This window comes from Arachis stenosperma, chromosome 5 (genome assembly GCF_014773155.1).
Source record: "Arachis stenosperma cultivar V10309 chromosome 5, arast.V10309.gnm1.PFL2, whole genome shotgun sequence".
Lineage (NCBI taxonomy): Eukaryota > Viridiplantae > Streptophyta > Magnoliopsida > Fabales > Fabaceae > Arachis > Arachis stenosperma.
This window is the reverse complement of record NC_080381.1, coordinates 92,891,677-92,908,417: the sequence shown is the minus strand read 5'-3', so window position 1 is coordinate 92,908,417 and position 16,741 is coordinate 92,891,677. Positions and strand designations below refer to the sequence as shown.

General features: G+C 39.5%; 1 non-coding gene across 1 annotated transcript; it reads left to right on the top strand.

Annotated features, from left to right (window-relative positions):
* The first annotated feature begins 13,648 nt into the window (after positions 1-13,648).
* Positions 13,649-13,756, top strand: LOC130984634 (small nucleolar RNA R71). Its single transcript, XR_009088552.1, has one exon. It is a non-coding gene; the product is annotated as a small nucleolar RNA R71 (small nucleolar RNA).
* Positions 13,757-16,741: the final 2,985 nt, after the last annotated feature.

Here is a 16,741-nt window from a genome sequence, read left to right as displayed (position 1 = left end):
CTTCATGGAGAAATCATCCGAATTTTTCATGGAAGGGTCCACAGAAGCAAGGCTTCAATAATAACAATGGTGGAAGAAATAGGTTTAGCAATAGCAAACCTTTTCCATCATCATCTCAGCAACAGGTAGAGAATTCTTAGCAGAGCCCTTCTAGCTTAGCAAACATAGTCTCTGATCTATCTAAGGCCACTTTAAGTTTCATAAATGAAACAAGGTCCTCTATTAGAAATTTGGAGGCACAAGTGGGTCAGCTGAGTAAGAAAATTACTGAAACTCCTCCTAGTACTCTCCCAAGCAATACAGAAGAGAATCCAAAAGAGAGTGCAAGGCCATTGATATAATCAAAATGGCCGAATCCAAAGAGGAAGGGGATGACGTGAATCCCAATGAGGAAGACCTCATGGGATGTCCTCCAGACAGAAAAGAGTTCCCTATTGAGGACCTAAAAGAATCTGAGGCTCATATAGAGACCATAGAGATTCCATTAAACTTCCTTCTGCCATTCATGAGCTTTGAGAACTATTCTTCCTCTGAAGAGGATGAAGATGTAACTGAAGAGAAAGTTGCTCAATATCTAGGAGCCATCGTGAAGCTGAATGCCAAGTTGTTTGGTAATGAGACTTGGGAAGATGAACCTCCCTCGCTCATTAGTGAACTAAATACATGGGTTCAGCAAACTTTACCTCAAAAGAAACAAGATCCTGGTAAATTCTTAATACCCTGTACCATAGGCACCATGACCTTTGAGAAGGCTCTGTGTGACCTGGGATCAGGTATAAATCTTATGCCACTCTCTGTAATGGAAAAACTGGGGATCTTTGAGGTACAAGCTGCAAGAATCTCCTTAGAGATGGCAGACAAGTCAATAAAACAAGCTTATGGATTGGTAGAGGACGTGTTACTGAAGGTTAAAGGCCTTACATCCCTGCTGATTTCATAATCCTAGACACTGGGAAGGATGAGGATGAATGTATCATCCTTGGAAGACCCTTCCTAGCCACAGCAGGAGCTGTGATTAATGTTGACAGAGGAGAGCTAATCCTTCAATTGAATGGGGACTACCTTGTGTTTAAAGCTCAAGGATCTTCCTCTGCAACCATGGAGAGGAAGCATGAAAAGCCTCTCTCAATACAGAGTCAAACAAAGCCCCTACATTCAAACTCTAAGTTTGGTGTTGGGAGGCCTTCATCATGCTCAGAACATCTGTGAAGCTCCATGAGAGCTCACTGTCAAGCAATTGACATTAAAGAAGCCCTTATTGGGAGACAATCCAATTTTTATTTATCTATATTTCTATTGTTCTTTTATGTTTTATTAGGTTTATGATGATGTGGAGTCACAAAACAATTGCAAAAATTAAAAACAGAATCAAAAATAGTAGAAGAAAAAGCACACCCTAGAGGAAGAGCTGTCTGGCGTTTAAACGCCAGAAACAAGCATCTGTCTGGCGTTTAACGCTAGAAACAAGCACCAAGCTGGCGTTTAACACCAGAAACAAGCATCAGGCTGGCGTTAAACGCTAGAAACAGGCTACATTTGGGCATTTAACGCCAGAAACAAGCTGTAGTCTGGCGTTAAATGCCAGGATTGCATACAGAGGGCATTTTACACGCCTAAAAGGTGCAGGAATGAAAAATCCTTTACACCTCAAGATCTGTGGACCCCACAGGATCACCTCAAGATCTGTGGACCCCACAGGATCCCCACCTACCCCACTTCTCTCTTATTCACACATTCCAATAACACTATGCCCTTCACCAATCACCTCAATCTCTCTTCCCCATTACCCCTTCTCCAATCACATCCATCCACTCTTCCCCATAAACCCCACCTACCTTCAAATTCAAAATCTCTTTCCCATCCAAACCCACCTTAAATGACCGAACCCAAACCCCTCTCCCTCTACTATATAAACCCCTCTATCCTTCTTCATTTACACACAACACAACCCTCTCTTCTCCCCCTTGGCTGAAACCCACACCTCTCTCCCTCTCCTCCATATCTTCTTCTTCTTCTTCTTCTATTCTTTCTTCTTTTGACCGAGGGCGAGCAACATTCTAAGTTTGGTGTGGTAAAAGTATAGCTTTTTTGTTTTTCCATAACCATTGATGGTACCTAAGGCCAGAGAAACCTCAAGAAATAGGAAAGGGAAGGTAATTACTTCCACCTCTGAGTTATGGGAGATGGAGAGATTCATCTCAAAAGCCCATCAAGACAACTTCTATGAAGTTGTGGCCAAGAAAAAGGTGATCCCTGAGGTCCTTTTTAAGCTAAAAAAGGACGAATATCCAGAGATCCGATAAGAGATTAGAAGAAGAGGATGGGAAATTCTCTCCAATCCTATTCAACAAGTCAGAATCTTAACGGTTCAAGAGTTCTATGCAAATGCATGGATCACTAGGAACCATGATCAAAGCATGAACCCAAACCCAAAGAATTGGCTTACAATGGTTCGGGGGAAATGCTTAGATTTCAGTCCGGAGAACGTAAGATTGGCATTCAACTTGCCTATGATGCAAGAAGACGCACGCCCCTACACTAGAAGGGTCAACTTTGATCAAAGGTTGGACCAAGTCCTCATGGACATATGTGTGGAAGGAGCTCAATGGAAAAGAGACTCAAAAGGCAATCCGGTTCAATTGAGAAGACTGGACCTTAAGCCTGTGGCTAGAGGATGGTTGGAGTTCATTCAACGCTCCATCATCCCCACTAGCAACTGATCTGAAGTAACTGTGGATCGGGCCATCATGATCCATAGCATCATGATTGGAGAGGAAGTAGAAGTTCATGAAGTCATCTCTCTAGAACTCTACAAAGTAGTCGAAAAGCCATCCACCTTGGCAAGGCTAGCTTTTCCTCATCTCATTTGCCATCTATGCTACTTAGCTGGAGTTGTCATAGAAGGAGACATCCTCATTGAAGAGGACAAGCCCATCACTAAGAAGAGGATGGAGCAAACAAGAGAGCCCATTCATGGATCTCAAGAGACGCATGAGAAAGCTCATCACCAAGAAATCCCTGAGATGCCTCAAGGGATGCATTTTCCTCCAAACAACTATTGGGAACAACTCAACACTTCTTTAGAAGGATTGAGTCATGACATGAACCAATTAAGGGTGGAACACCAAGAGCACTCCATCATTCTCAATGAGATTAGAGAAGATCAAAGAGCTATGAGGGAGGAGCAACAAAGGCAAGGAAGAGACATAGAGGAACTCAAGGAGAAGGCGCCACAATCACTAAGGTGGACTCATTCCTTAACTTCCTTGTTCTTATTTTTCTGTTTTTCGGTTTTTGAGCTTTATATTTGTCTATGTTTGTGTCTTTACTACATGATCATTAGTGTCTAGTGTCTATGTCTTAAAGCTATGAATAATTCCATGAATCCTTCACCTTTCCTAAATGAAAAATGTTTTTAATACAAAAGAACAAGAAGAACATGAGTTTCGAATTCATCCTTGAAATTAGTTTAATTATATTGATGTGGTGACAATACTTTTTGTTTTCTGAATGAATGCTTGAACAGTGCATATTTTTTATCTTGTTGTTTATGAATGTTAAAATTGTTGGCTCTTGAAAGAATGATGAAAAAGAGAAATGCTATTGATGATCTGAAAAATCATAAAATTGATTCTTGAAGGAAGAAAAAGCGGTGAATAAAAAGCTTGCGAAAAAAAAGAGAGCAAAAAAAATAGTAATAAAAGAAAAAGAAAAACCAAGCAGAAAAGCCAATAGCCCTTAAAACCAAAAGGCAAGGGTAAAAAGGATCCAAGGCTTTGAGCATCAATGGATAAGAGGGCCTAAGGAAATAAATCCAGGCCTAAGTGGTTAAATCAAGCTGTTCCTAACCATGTGCTTGTGGCATGCAAGTCCAAGTGAAAAGCTTGAGACTGAGTGGTTAAAGTCGTGATCCAAAGCAAAAAGAGTGTGCTTAAGAGCTCTGGACACCTCTAACTGGGGACTTTAGCAAAGCTGAGTCACAATCTGAAAAGGTTCACTCAGTTATGTGTCTGTGGCATTTATTATCCGGTGGTAATACTGGAAAACAAAGTGCTTAGGGCCACGACCAAGACTCATAAAAGTAGCTGTGTTCAAGAATCAACATACTTAACTAGGAGAATCAATAACACTATCTGAACTCTGAGTTCCTATAGACGCCAATCATTCTAAACTTCAAAGGATAAAGTGAGATGCCAAAACTATTCAAAAGCAAAAAGCTACTAGTCCCGCTCATCTAATTAGAACTAAGCTTCATTGATGTTTTGGGGTTTATAGTATATTCTCTTCTTTTTATCCTATTTGATTTTCAGTTGCTTGGGGACAAGCAACAATTTAAGTTTGGTGTTGTGATGAGCGGATAATTTATACGCTTTTTGGCATTATTTTTAGGTAGTTTTTAGTAGGATCTAGCTACTTTTAGGGATGTTTTTATTTGTTTTTATGCAAAATTCATATTTCTGGACTTTACTATGAGTTTGTGTATTTTTCTGTGATTTCAAATATTTTTTGGCTGAAATTGAGGGACCTGAGCAAAAATCTGATAGGAAGCTGAAAAGGACTACAGATGCTGTTGGATTCTGACCTCCCTTCACTCGAAATAGATTTTCTGGAGCTACAAAACTTTGAATGACGAGCTCTTAATTGCGTTGGAAAGTATACATCCAGAGCTTTCTAGCAATATATAATAGTCTATACTTCATTCAAGTTTAGGTGACGAAAACAGGCATTCAACGCCAGTTCCATGCTGCATTCTAGAGTAAAACGCCAGAAACACGTCACAAACCAGAGTTAAACGCCAAAAACACGTTACAACTTGGTGTTTAACTCCAAGAGAAGCATCTGCACGTGTAAAGCTCAAGCTCAGCCCAAGCACACATCAAAGTGGGCCCCGGAAGTGGATTTCTGCACTTAGATTTATTTCTGTAAACCCTAGTAACTAGTTTAGTATAAATAGAACTTTTTATTATTGTATTTACATCTTTGGATTATCTTTTGATCCTTTGATCACATTTTGGGGGCTGGCCTCTCGGCCATGCCTGGACCTTGTTCATATGTATTTTCAATGGTGGAGTTTCTACACACCATAGATTAAAGTGTGGAGCTCTGCTGTACCTCGAGAATTAATGCAAAGTACTACTATTTTTCTATTCAACTCTTGTTAATTTCTATTCTAAGATATCCATTCGCCCCTAAGAATCTGATGAATATGATGATTATGTGACGCTCATCATCATTCTCACCTATGAACGCGTGCCTGACAACCACTTCCGTTCTACAAGTAAATAAGCTAGAATGAATATCTCTTGGGTTCCTTAACCAGAATCTTCGTGGTATAAGCTAGAATCCATTGGCAGCATTCTTGAGAATCCGGAAAGTCTAAACCTTGTCTGTGGTATTCCGAGTAGGATTCAAGGATTGAATCACTGTGATGAGCTTCAAACTCGCGAGTGTTGGGCGTAGTGACAGACGCAAAAGGATCAATGGATCCTATTTCAGCATGATCGAGAACCGACAGATGATTAGCCGTGCTGTGACAGAGCATCTGGACCATTTTCACTATAAGGACGGACGGCAGCCATTGACAACGGTGATCCCCCAATATACAGCTTGCCATGGAAAGGAATATACACGATTTGATGGAGACAGCCGGAAAGCAGACGTTCAAAGAGCCACACAGTATCTTCATGCGCTTATCTGAAATTCCACCCATTGAATTACATAAGTATCTCTATCTTTATTTTATGCTTTATTTATCTTTATATTCGAAAACCATTATAACCATTAGAATCCGCCTGACTGAGATTTACAAGATGACCATCGCTTGCTCCATACCAACAATCTCCGTGGGATTGACCCTTACTCACGTAAGGTTTATTACTTGGACGACCCAGTGCACTTGCTGGTTAGTGATGCGAAGTTGTGAAGAAAGTGCTGAGTTATAAACACGCATACCATGTTGAGCGCTATTGTTAGAGATCACAATTTCGTGCACCATTGCTCCTGAACTTCTGCTTTCCTATTGCCTTCATCCAATCATTCATACTCCTTTCCATGGCAAGCTGTATGTTGGGAGATCACCGTTGTCAATGGCTACCGTCCGTCCTCTCAGTGAAAATGGTCCGGCTACGGGTTACGTAGGGCTAATCATCTGTCGGTTCTCACTTGTGTCGGAATAAGATCCAATGATCCTTTTGCGCACTGTCACTGCGCCCAACAGTCATGAGTTTGAAGCTCGTCACAATCATCCCATCCCAAATCCTACTCGGCATACCACAGACAAGGTTTAGACTATCCAAATCTCAAGAATGCTGCCAATCAGTTCTAGCTTATACCACGAAGACTCTGATTTCATGGAATTGAAAGGCTCTGTTGTTAGGAGAGGCAATCATGCGTCGTGAACCAAGAACCCAAGAGATACACACTCAAGCTCTCGCAGATAGAACGGAAGTGGTTGTTAGGCACGCGTTCATAAGGGAGGATGATGATGAGTGTCACGGATCATCATATCCATCAGGTTAAAGTATATGTGAATATCTTACAATAAGAATAAGCGTGAATTGAATAGAAAAACAATAGTACTTAGTATTGATTTATGAGGAACAGCAGAGCTCCACACCTTAATCTATGAGGTGTAGAAACTCCACCATTGAAAATACAAAAGTGATGAAGGTCCAGGCATGGCCGAATTGCCAGCCCCCAAAACGTGATCAAGAGATCAAAAGTGATCCAAAGATAGTCTCAAAAATGATCTAAAGATATAAATACAATAGTAAAAGTCCTATTTATACTAAACTAGTTACTAGGGTTTACAGAAATAAGAAGATAGTGCAGAAATCCACTTTCGGGGCCCACTTCATGTGTTCTTGGGCTGAGCATTGAAGCTTTCACGTGCATAGGCTTTCCTTGGTGTTTTACTCCAGCTTTAGTGCCAGTTTTGGCGTTTTACGCTAGAAAAGGGTCTCTCACCGGCGTTTAGATGCTAGTTTGGGCCATCAAATCTTGGAAAAGTATGGACTATTACACATTGCTGGAAAGCCCAAGATGTCTACTTTCTAACGCAATTGAGAGCGTGCCGATTGGCCTTCTGTAGCTCCAGAAAATCCATTTCGGGTACAGGAGGGTTAGAATCCAACAACATCTGCAGTCCTTTTCCAGCCTCTGAATTAGATTTTTGCTCAGATCCCTCAATTTCAGCCAAAAAATACCTAAAATCACAGAAAAATACACAAACTCATAGTAAAGTCCAGAAATATGAATTTTGTATAAAAACTAAAAAAATATAATAAAAACTAACTAAAACATACTAAAAACTATGTAAAAATAATGTCAAAAAGCGTATAAATTATCCGCTCATCACAACACCAAACTTAAATTGTTGCTTGTCCCCAAGCAACTAAAAATAAAATAAGATAAAAAAAAAGAGAATATACTATAAATCCCAAATTATCAATGAAGCTTAGTTCCAATTAGATGAGCGGGGCTAGTAGCTTTTTGCTTCTGAATAGTTTCGGCATTTCACTTTATCCTGTGAAATTTAGAATGATTGGCATCTATAGGAACTCAGAATAAAGATAGTGTTATTGACTCTCCTAGTTTAGTATGTTGATTCTTGAACACAGCTACTTTCTGAGTCTTGGCCGTGGCACTAAGCACTTTGTTTTCCAGTATTACCACCGGATACATAAATGCCACAGACACATAACTGGGTGAACCTTTTCAGATTGTGACTCAGCTTTGCTAAAGTCCCCAGTTAGAGGTGTCCAGAGTTCTTGAGCACATTCTTTTTGCTTTGGATCACGACTTTAACCACTCAGTCTCAAGCTTTTCACTTGGACCTTCATGCCACAAGCACATGGTTAGGGACAGCTTGATTTAGCCGCTTAGGCCAGGATTTTGTTCTTTTGGGCCCTCCTATCCATTAATGCTCAAAGCCTTGGATCCTTTTTACCCTTGCCTTTTGGTTTTAAGGGCTATTGGCTTTTTCTGCTATTTTTCTCTTTTTTTTTTCTTTTAATTTTTGCCACTTTTTTTTTGCAAGCTTTGTTATTCACTGCTTTTTCTTGCTTCAAGAATTAATTTTATGATTTTTCAAATAATCAATAACATTTCTCTTTTTTTCATCATTCTTTCAAGAGCCAACAAATTTAACATTCATAAACTTTACTATCAAAAATATGCATTGTTCAAGCATTCATTCAGAAAACAAAAAGTATTGCCACTACATCAAAATAATTAAACTAATTTCAAGATAAAATTTGAAATTCATGTACTTCTTGTTCTTTTGTAATTAGGAACATTTTTCATTTAAGAAAGGTGAAGGATTCATGGAATTATTCATAGCTTTAAGACATAGACACTAGACACTAATGATCATGTAATGAAGCTAAAACATAGTCAAATATAAAGCATAAAAATAAAAAAACAGAAAAATAAGAACAAGGAAATTAAAGAACAGGTCCACCTTGGTGATGGTGGCTAGTTCTTCCTCTTGAAGATCTTATAGAGTGCTTGAGCTCCTCAATGTCTCTTCCTTGCCTTTATTGCTCTTCCCTCATGGCTCTTTGGTCCTCTCTAATTTCATGGAGGATAATGGAATGCTCTTGGTGCTCCATCCTTAGTTGCTCCATGTTGGAACTCAAATCTCCTAAGGAGGTGTTGAGTTGCTCCCAATAGTTGTGTGCAGGGAAATGCGTCCCTTGAGGATCTCAGGGATTTCTTGATGAGAAACTTCCTTATGCACTTGTTGAGGTCTATGAGTGGGCTCTCTTGTTTGCTCCATCCTCTTCTCCTAATCTCATGTTGGATCTCCGGCTATTCACTCTTTTTGAGCATGAAAGGGACCTCGGGGATCACCTTTTTCTTGGCCACAACTTAATAGAAGTGGTCTTAATGGGCTTTTGAGATGAATCTTTCCATCTCCCATGACTCGGAGGTGGAAGCAATTGTCTTCCCTTTCCTCTTCCTTGAGGTTTCTCCAGCCTTAGGTGCCATTAATGGTTATGGAAAAATAAAAAAAAAGCAAGGCTTTTTCCACACCAAACTTAAAAGGTTTGCTCGTCCCCGAGTAAAAGAAGAAAGAAAAGAGGAGAAGAAGAAGAAATAGAGGAGATAGAAGTGTGTGAAGGGTTCGAACAAGGGGGGTTTAGTGGGTTAAGATGTACGAAACTGAAGGTGGTAAGGAGGGCTATATATAGGGAAAGAAAGGGGTGGGTGGCCGAATTGAAGTGGTGGGTTTGGGAGGAAAGTGTTTTGAATTTGAATGGTGAGGTCGGTGGGGTTTGATGGTGGGGTTTTTGGGGAAGAGTGGATGGATTTGATAGGTGAATAGTGGTTTGGGAAGAGTGTTATGGAAAGGTGTGAAGGGGAGAGATAGTGAGTTGAGGTAGGTGGGGATCCTGTGGGGTCCACAAATCCTGAGGTGTGATGACAAGACATCATATACCTATTTTTCTATGTTTTTTCATACAAGAAATTGATGATTTGTGCTTAAATATTGAATGCTTTTGTGCTTAAATGATATATTTTCTTGATCTTTTAATTTTATAAATCTTGTAGGAAATAAGAAGAAAAAGAAGCAAAGAAGCACAAAATAAGCTAAAAAGGAAAAAAAAAAGAGCTTTGGGGCACACTTTGAAGTTGGAGCACACTTTGGAGCCTTAGGCCACGCTTTTAAAAGCGTGGCCCATGACCAAATCAACGAAGAAAGCAACCACCACGCACACTGCTCTGCCTTTGCCAAGAGCAGGGCAATATCGTGATGCAAAGTGAGGTTGGAAGCAAATTTTCGCTAAGTTAAAATCTGGGCGTTCACAGCATGACCATGCCTACTTCAAAGGGCTATAACTTGAGCTACAAAAGTCCAATTGATGTGCTTCTAGTTGCGTTGGAAAGCTGACATTCAGAGCTTTCCAATGATATATAGCAATCCATAATTGGCGTACAATTGAGGCATGAGTGAAAGGTATCTTTTAGGGCCAAAAATAAGCGAAAATAAACCAAAGTGCTTCCACCAAGGTTCGAAGCTGGAGCCTCACTCCAAAGCAAAGTAGCACTCATTATTCTGCTCTGCCCTCTTGGAGAGCAGGGCAATGTCGTGCTTCTCTTCATGAAAAATCAGGGAAAATTGCTCCCCCAAGTGCTTTCACCAAGGTTCGAACACAAGACCTTCAAGGAAGTAAAGGCTTAGGCGCTACTCCTTGGCGCACACAAGCGCATCATGACACGGCCAGGGACTTGTTGCACGCACAATTTGGCACGGTCAAGGAACTTGGTGCGCGCACAAGACACACCACAAGCCAATGTTCCGCTCTCCCCAAGGGCAGGGCAGCATCCTGATGCTTCCACACTTGGCACGCTAGTTGGATCCACATGCAAGGCTTCCCTGCTCTACCCTCCACAAGAGCATAGCAGCCTCCTGGGAGCAACATATGGGCCAAAATCAACCAAAATTCAATTTAATTCAATTCCTCACCAAATTGAATCAAGGCCAACTAAACCCATTTCTCCTCAAATCCAAAGCAAGCAAAGCCCATATCATCACTCAAAGGCATAAGAACAAGCTACATTAGGAATTTCATTTTGTGAATTTATTTTTAATTTCAATTTCATTTTATTTTTATTTTGTAAAAAGCCTATATAAAGGGCATCACTCTCATTTCAGAGAGGAGGTTGGCTCTAAAAAAAGAGGCTCGATTAGAAAGAGGCTAGCTCCACTAGGGAGCATTAGGATTTGAGAGCTCTCTCTCTTAGTTTTCATTTCTGTTTTGAATCTTGAGTGGAGATTGGAAGGAATTCTATTTTCATTCTCCATCTGCAACTTCTCTTGTTAATTTTCTGCATAATTCAAGAAATTAAGGATTTGAATCAAAAATCTCTTTACTGCTTGCTTCTCTATTATTCTCTATTGAATCAAGGAAGGGCTTGAGATCTAGACTTATTTTCTAGTCTCATTGATTCCCTGAGATCTTTACTTGTCTCTTTAAATTTCACAATTGAGCTTAATTACATTCTGTGTTGCTTCTTCAAGCAATTTTCCATTTCTGTTTAAATCTGCTGCACTTATTTCATCTTTTACTCCTCTACTTGATTGCTCTTTACATTTTCTTGTTGAATTTTAAATTCCCTGCACCAAATCCCCTTTACATTTAATGCAATTTACATTTCATGCAATTTAAGTTTCAGCTATTTTACTTTCTTGCACTTTAAGTTTTATGCAATCTTACTTTCTGCAACTTTAAATTTCCTGTCAATTACAATTCTGTTGGCTACATTTCATCCAATATTCCTTTAATGTTAGCTTGACTAAGCTAATCACCCACTAAAGTTGCTTGATCCATCAATCCCTGTGGGATCGACCTCACTCTAAGTGAGTTATTACTACTTGATGCGACCCGGTATACATGCCGGTTGGATTTGTGTGTTGGAAATTCATTTTTCTGCAAAAACACCATCAAGGTGTCAAGGATTTTGCATCCCTGCACTTTACTGGCGTTAAACGCCCCTCTGTGTGCCTTTTTGGCGTTTAAACGCCAGGCTGCTGCCCTTCTTTGGCATTTAAACGCCAGTCTGTTGCCCTTTTTTCTGACGTTTAAACGCCAATCTGCTGCCCTTTTCTGGCGTTTAAATGCCCAGAAAGGTGCCAGACTGGGCGTTTAAACGCCCATTTTTATACCTTTAATGGCGTTTAAATGCTAGTTTGCCTGCCAGTTCTGGCATTTAAACGCCAGACTGCTACCCATTTCTGGCGTTTAAACGCCCAGAATGGTGCCAGGCTGGGCATTAAACGCCCATTTTGATATCCTTACTGGCGTTTAAATGCCAGTAAACTCGTCCTCCAGGGTGTGCCATTTTTGATGCTGTTTTTTATTTTTCTTTAATTTTTGCAGTTGTTTTTTGACTTCACATGATCATGATCCTAAAGAAAACAGAAAATAACATAGATAAATAAAATAAAATTGGGTTGCCTCCCAATAAGCGCTTCTTTAATGTCAATAGCTTGACAGTGAGCTCTTTTCAGAGCTTCATAGATGCTTAGAGCATGATTGTGGCCTCCAAACACCAAACTTAGAGTTTAAGTGTGGGGGCTCTGTCTGACTCTGTATTGAGAGAAGCTTTTCAAGCTTCTTTTCCATGTTTACAGAAGAAGATCATTGAGCCTTAAACACAAGGTAGTCCTCATTCAATTGAAGGACTAACTCTCCTCTGTCTACATCAATCACAGCCCTTGCTGAGGCTAGGAAGGGTCTTCCAAGGATGATGGATTCATCCTCATCCTTCCCAGTGTCTAGGATTATAAAGTCAGCAAGGATGTAAAGGCCTACAACCTTCACCAGGACATCCTCTACAAGTCCATAAGCCTTTTTCATTGATTTGTCTACCATCTCTAGTGAGATTCTTGCAGTTTGTACCTCAAAGATCCCTAATTTCTCAATTACAGAGAGTGGCATGAGGTTGATACCTGACCCTAGGTCACACAGAGCCTTTTCAAAGGTCATAGTGCCTATGGTGCAAGGTATTAAGAACCTTCCGGGATCTAGTTTCTTTTGAGGCAATGTCTGCTGAATCCACGTATTCAGTTCATTGATGAGCAATGGAGGTTCATCCTCCCAAGTCTCATTACCAAATAACTTGGCATTCAGCTTCAAGATTGCACCTAAATATTAAGCAATTTGCTCTTCAGTAGTAACTTCATCTTCTTCAAAAGAAGAATATTCTTCAGAGCTCGTGAATGGTAATAAGAAGTTCAGTGGAATCTCTATGGTCTCTGTATAAGCCTCAGATTCCTTTGGTTCCCCATTAGGGAACTTCTTATTGGTCAGTGGACGTCCATTGAGGTCTTCCTTAATGGAAATCACGCCATCCTCCTCCTCTATAGGTTCGGCCATTTTGGTCATATTAATGGCCTTGCACTCTCTCTTTGGATTCTCTTCTGTATTGCTTGGGAGAGTACTAGGAGGAGTTTCAGTGACCCTTTTACTCAACTGACCCACTTGTGCCTCCAAATTTTTGATGGAGGACCTTGTTTCATTCATGAAACTGAGAGTGGCTTTAGATAGATCAGAGACTATGTTTGATAAGCCAGAGAGGCTCTGCTCAGAATTTTCTGTCTGTTGCTAAGAAGATGATGGAAAAGGTTTCTATTGCCAAACCTATTTCTCCCACCATTAATATTATTGAAACCTTGTTGAGGCTTCTATTATTCCTTCCATGAAAAATTTGGGTGATTTCTCCATGAAGGATTATAGGTGTTTCCATAGGCTTCTCCCATGTAATTCACCTCTTCCATTGCAGGATTCTTAGGGTCATAAGCTTCTCCTTCAGAGAAGGCTTCTTTAGCACTGCCGGATGCAGCTTGCAATCCAGTCAGATTCTGAGAAATCATATTGACTTGTTGAGTTAGTATTATGTTCTGAGACAATATGGCATTCAGAGAATCAATCTCAAGAACTCATTTCTTCTGAGTCATCCCATTATTCACAGGATTTCTTTCAGAAGTGTACATGAACTGATTATTTGCAACCATCTCAATGAGTTCCTAGGCTTCTGCAGGGGGTTTTAGATGAAGAGATCCACCAGCAGAATGATCTAATGACATTTTTGACAACTCAGACAGACCATCATAGAATATACATATGATGCTCCATTCTGGAAGCATGTCAGAAGGACACCTTTTGGTTAATTGCTTGTATCTTTCCCAAGCTTCATAGAGGGATTCACCTTCCTTCTGTTTGAAGGTTTGGACTTCCACTCTAAGCTTGCTCATTTTTTGAGGTGGAAAGAATTTGGTCAAGAAAGCATTGACCAACTTGTCCTAAGAGTTCAGGCTTTCTCTAGGTTGTGAGTCCAACCATGTCCTAGCTCTGTCTCTTACAGCAAAAGGGAAAAGCATAAGTCTGTAGACCTCGGGATCAACCCCATTGGTCTTAACAGTATCACAGATTTGCAAGAATTCAGCTAATAACTGATGAGGATCTTCTGATGGAAGTCCATGAAACTTGCAATTCTGCTGCATTAGAGAAACTAATTGAGGCTTAAGCTCAAAATTGTTTGCTCAAATGGTAGGAATTGAGATGCTTCTTCCATAGAAGTTAGAAGTTGGTGTAGTATAGTCATTAAGCATCTTCTTTGCACCTCCGCCATTGTTATTAGGTTCGGCCATGTCTTCTTCTTTTTCAAAAATTTCTGTCAGGTCCTCTCCAGAGTGTTGTGCTTTAACTTCTCTTAGCTTCCTCTTCATGGTCCTTTCAGGTTCAGGATCAGCTTCAACAAGAATGTCTTTATCCTTGTTCTTGCTCATATGAAAAAGAAGAGAACAGAAAAGAAGAGGATTCCTCTATGTCACATTATAGAGATTCCTTTATGTGAGTAGAAGAAGAAAAGAATAGAAGAATGAGGTAGAGGGAGAATGAGAAGAATTCAAACACAGAGGGAGAGAGAGGGTTCGAATTATGAGCAGAAGAGAAGTGTTAGTAGTTAAATAAAATAAATAGAAAGAGATGAGAGAGGGAGGGAATTCGAATATTAAATAAAAGAAAAAGGAAAAATATTTTTATTTTTATTTTAAAAATTATTTAGTATTCGAAAATTAAGAAAAGGAATAAAATAAAATTAGAGTTTGAAACAACTAGTTAATTAAAAAGGTTTTTGAAAAAGAGGAAGGGGAATTTCGAAAAAGAGAAGTGAAAATTAGTTAGGTGGTTTTGAAAAAGATAAGAAATAGTAAGTTTTGAAAAGATAAGAAGTTAGAAAAAGATTTTGAAATTAAAATTTGAAAAAGATATGATTTGAAAAAGATTTGATTTTTGATGCTTTCAGTGGCTAAGAGAAGGGGGGGTTGAATCTTAGCCCCCTTTTTTCGCTTGCTAACAATTGTTGGACTTAGATGAGACTTGTTTGCCTTTTTCTATGAGACTCAAGACATGACAAAATTAAACAGAAAAATTACAAAATAGAAAACATTGAAGGAGAAGAAAATCAGTAAGCTTAGGTAGCTATGAGACTTCTGTGCCTTGCACTCTCACTTTCTTTCCTTGAATCAGACCATGACTGTTCACCCCTTTTATAGAGAAGTGAAGCCTTCACAGTTGAAACACAAAACCGAGCTTAACTTCTTTTCCTTCAAAACAAACCGGTTCGGCCACAGAGAGAGAAGAGGAAACTCATGCATAGACCAACATGCAAATACCTCTAGTTCCTTTTTGGTCATCACTCTTCATCAATCCGAGCGCTCCATCCTTGGCTTCCTCTCCAAGATGGATTTCTGGCCCTTGATGCTTCATGATGATGATGGCTTCATCTGCTCCAATCTCTGCCTCTTTCATCACTTCGCCACTCTAGCTACTTCCTGTGGTGGTTGAGCAGAATCAGAGACAAGCCATGCCTCCAAGAATCTCTTTCCTGCTGGCCGAATCTTCTTCCTTCTTTTTGAGTGTGAAGGATTCGAGATTACCTCACCAAATCTTACTAAATTTGGTGATTATCTGAGACACAGCATACTTTTGGTTTTCTTTTTCTAGCCATCATTAGCTTGATGGTCTTGATGCATGCAGCTTCTTCTTTTCGGTGAGTGTTGCTTCCATGGCTTCCTGGTTAATGACTGAAGAGAAGAGAGAAAGAGATGAGAGAGAATGTGAAGTTAAAGTAAAAGCAATTAAATGAAATGAAGCATATGATGGATAGCTTTTACTCCCTTTGCTTTGAGTAGCGTATAGCATTAATCATAATGATTCCCATCAAATCAAAGTCAAGTTCTCTCTCATGTTTCCAATGCTAGCATATTAAGTTTTGAAATCCAATCTTAGCAAGCAATGGAATCCGTTGAAAAGCATGAAGCCTATATGCTTTCTTGGTTTCGGACCAGGCTTGGAAGCATTTTGAAAAATTATTGTTGGGCTTGTTAATCACAACATTAAATCTAGCCCAATTAGTAACATTTGCTTTCCTGGTGAATTTTGGTTTCGGATCAAGCATAGGAGGCTTTCATCAAAATCAAATATGGGCTTAGTTGCAACAACATTGAGCTTGGCCCTTAATACAATAATTCAGCCACATAAAAGGAAACATGTAACAAGGCTGATTGTTGGTTTTAATTTGGGTTAGCAACATTTTATTTTCCGGCCCAATTAAAAACCTGCATCACAAAATTATTAATTAACATATGTTAAATAAAGATTAAATTAATAATTTTGCAATTAAATATTTTAATAATGTTTGCTCATCACAAATATTAATTTGGAGTTTTCCAAACTCATCAATCTCCCGACAATCATCCCCTGTTTCATCAGATCAAAATTTCATCCCCTGTTTCATCAGATCCTCCCCTGTTTTGTTAGTTTCAATTTCAATTTTGGAAACTAATTTTCCTCCCCCTTTTGTCATCAAGGGGTACCTGCACAAAATATGAAAAACACAACAAAATATCCATAATAAAGTAACAAGAGTGTATCAAAGTATCATAGAGCAGTGAGTATCAAGTCATGCTCATACAAAAAATAGATTGAGCCTAATGGAGCCAATATCAAATAAAAGTAAAGAAACAGTCATTAGTCATCAGAAAGATTGAACTCTGAACCGGAATCATCTTCGCAATCCCCTGTTCCCATTTCATCATCAAAGCTCTTAATCATGAAGCCAACTCTGTCGTGACATTTCTTCCAAGCCCTTTCCCGTTCATATTACAATTTCCGGGCAGTCTTGTGGGATTTGAACATCAACTTGGACATATTGCGCATCTCATTGAGAA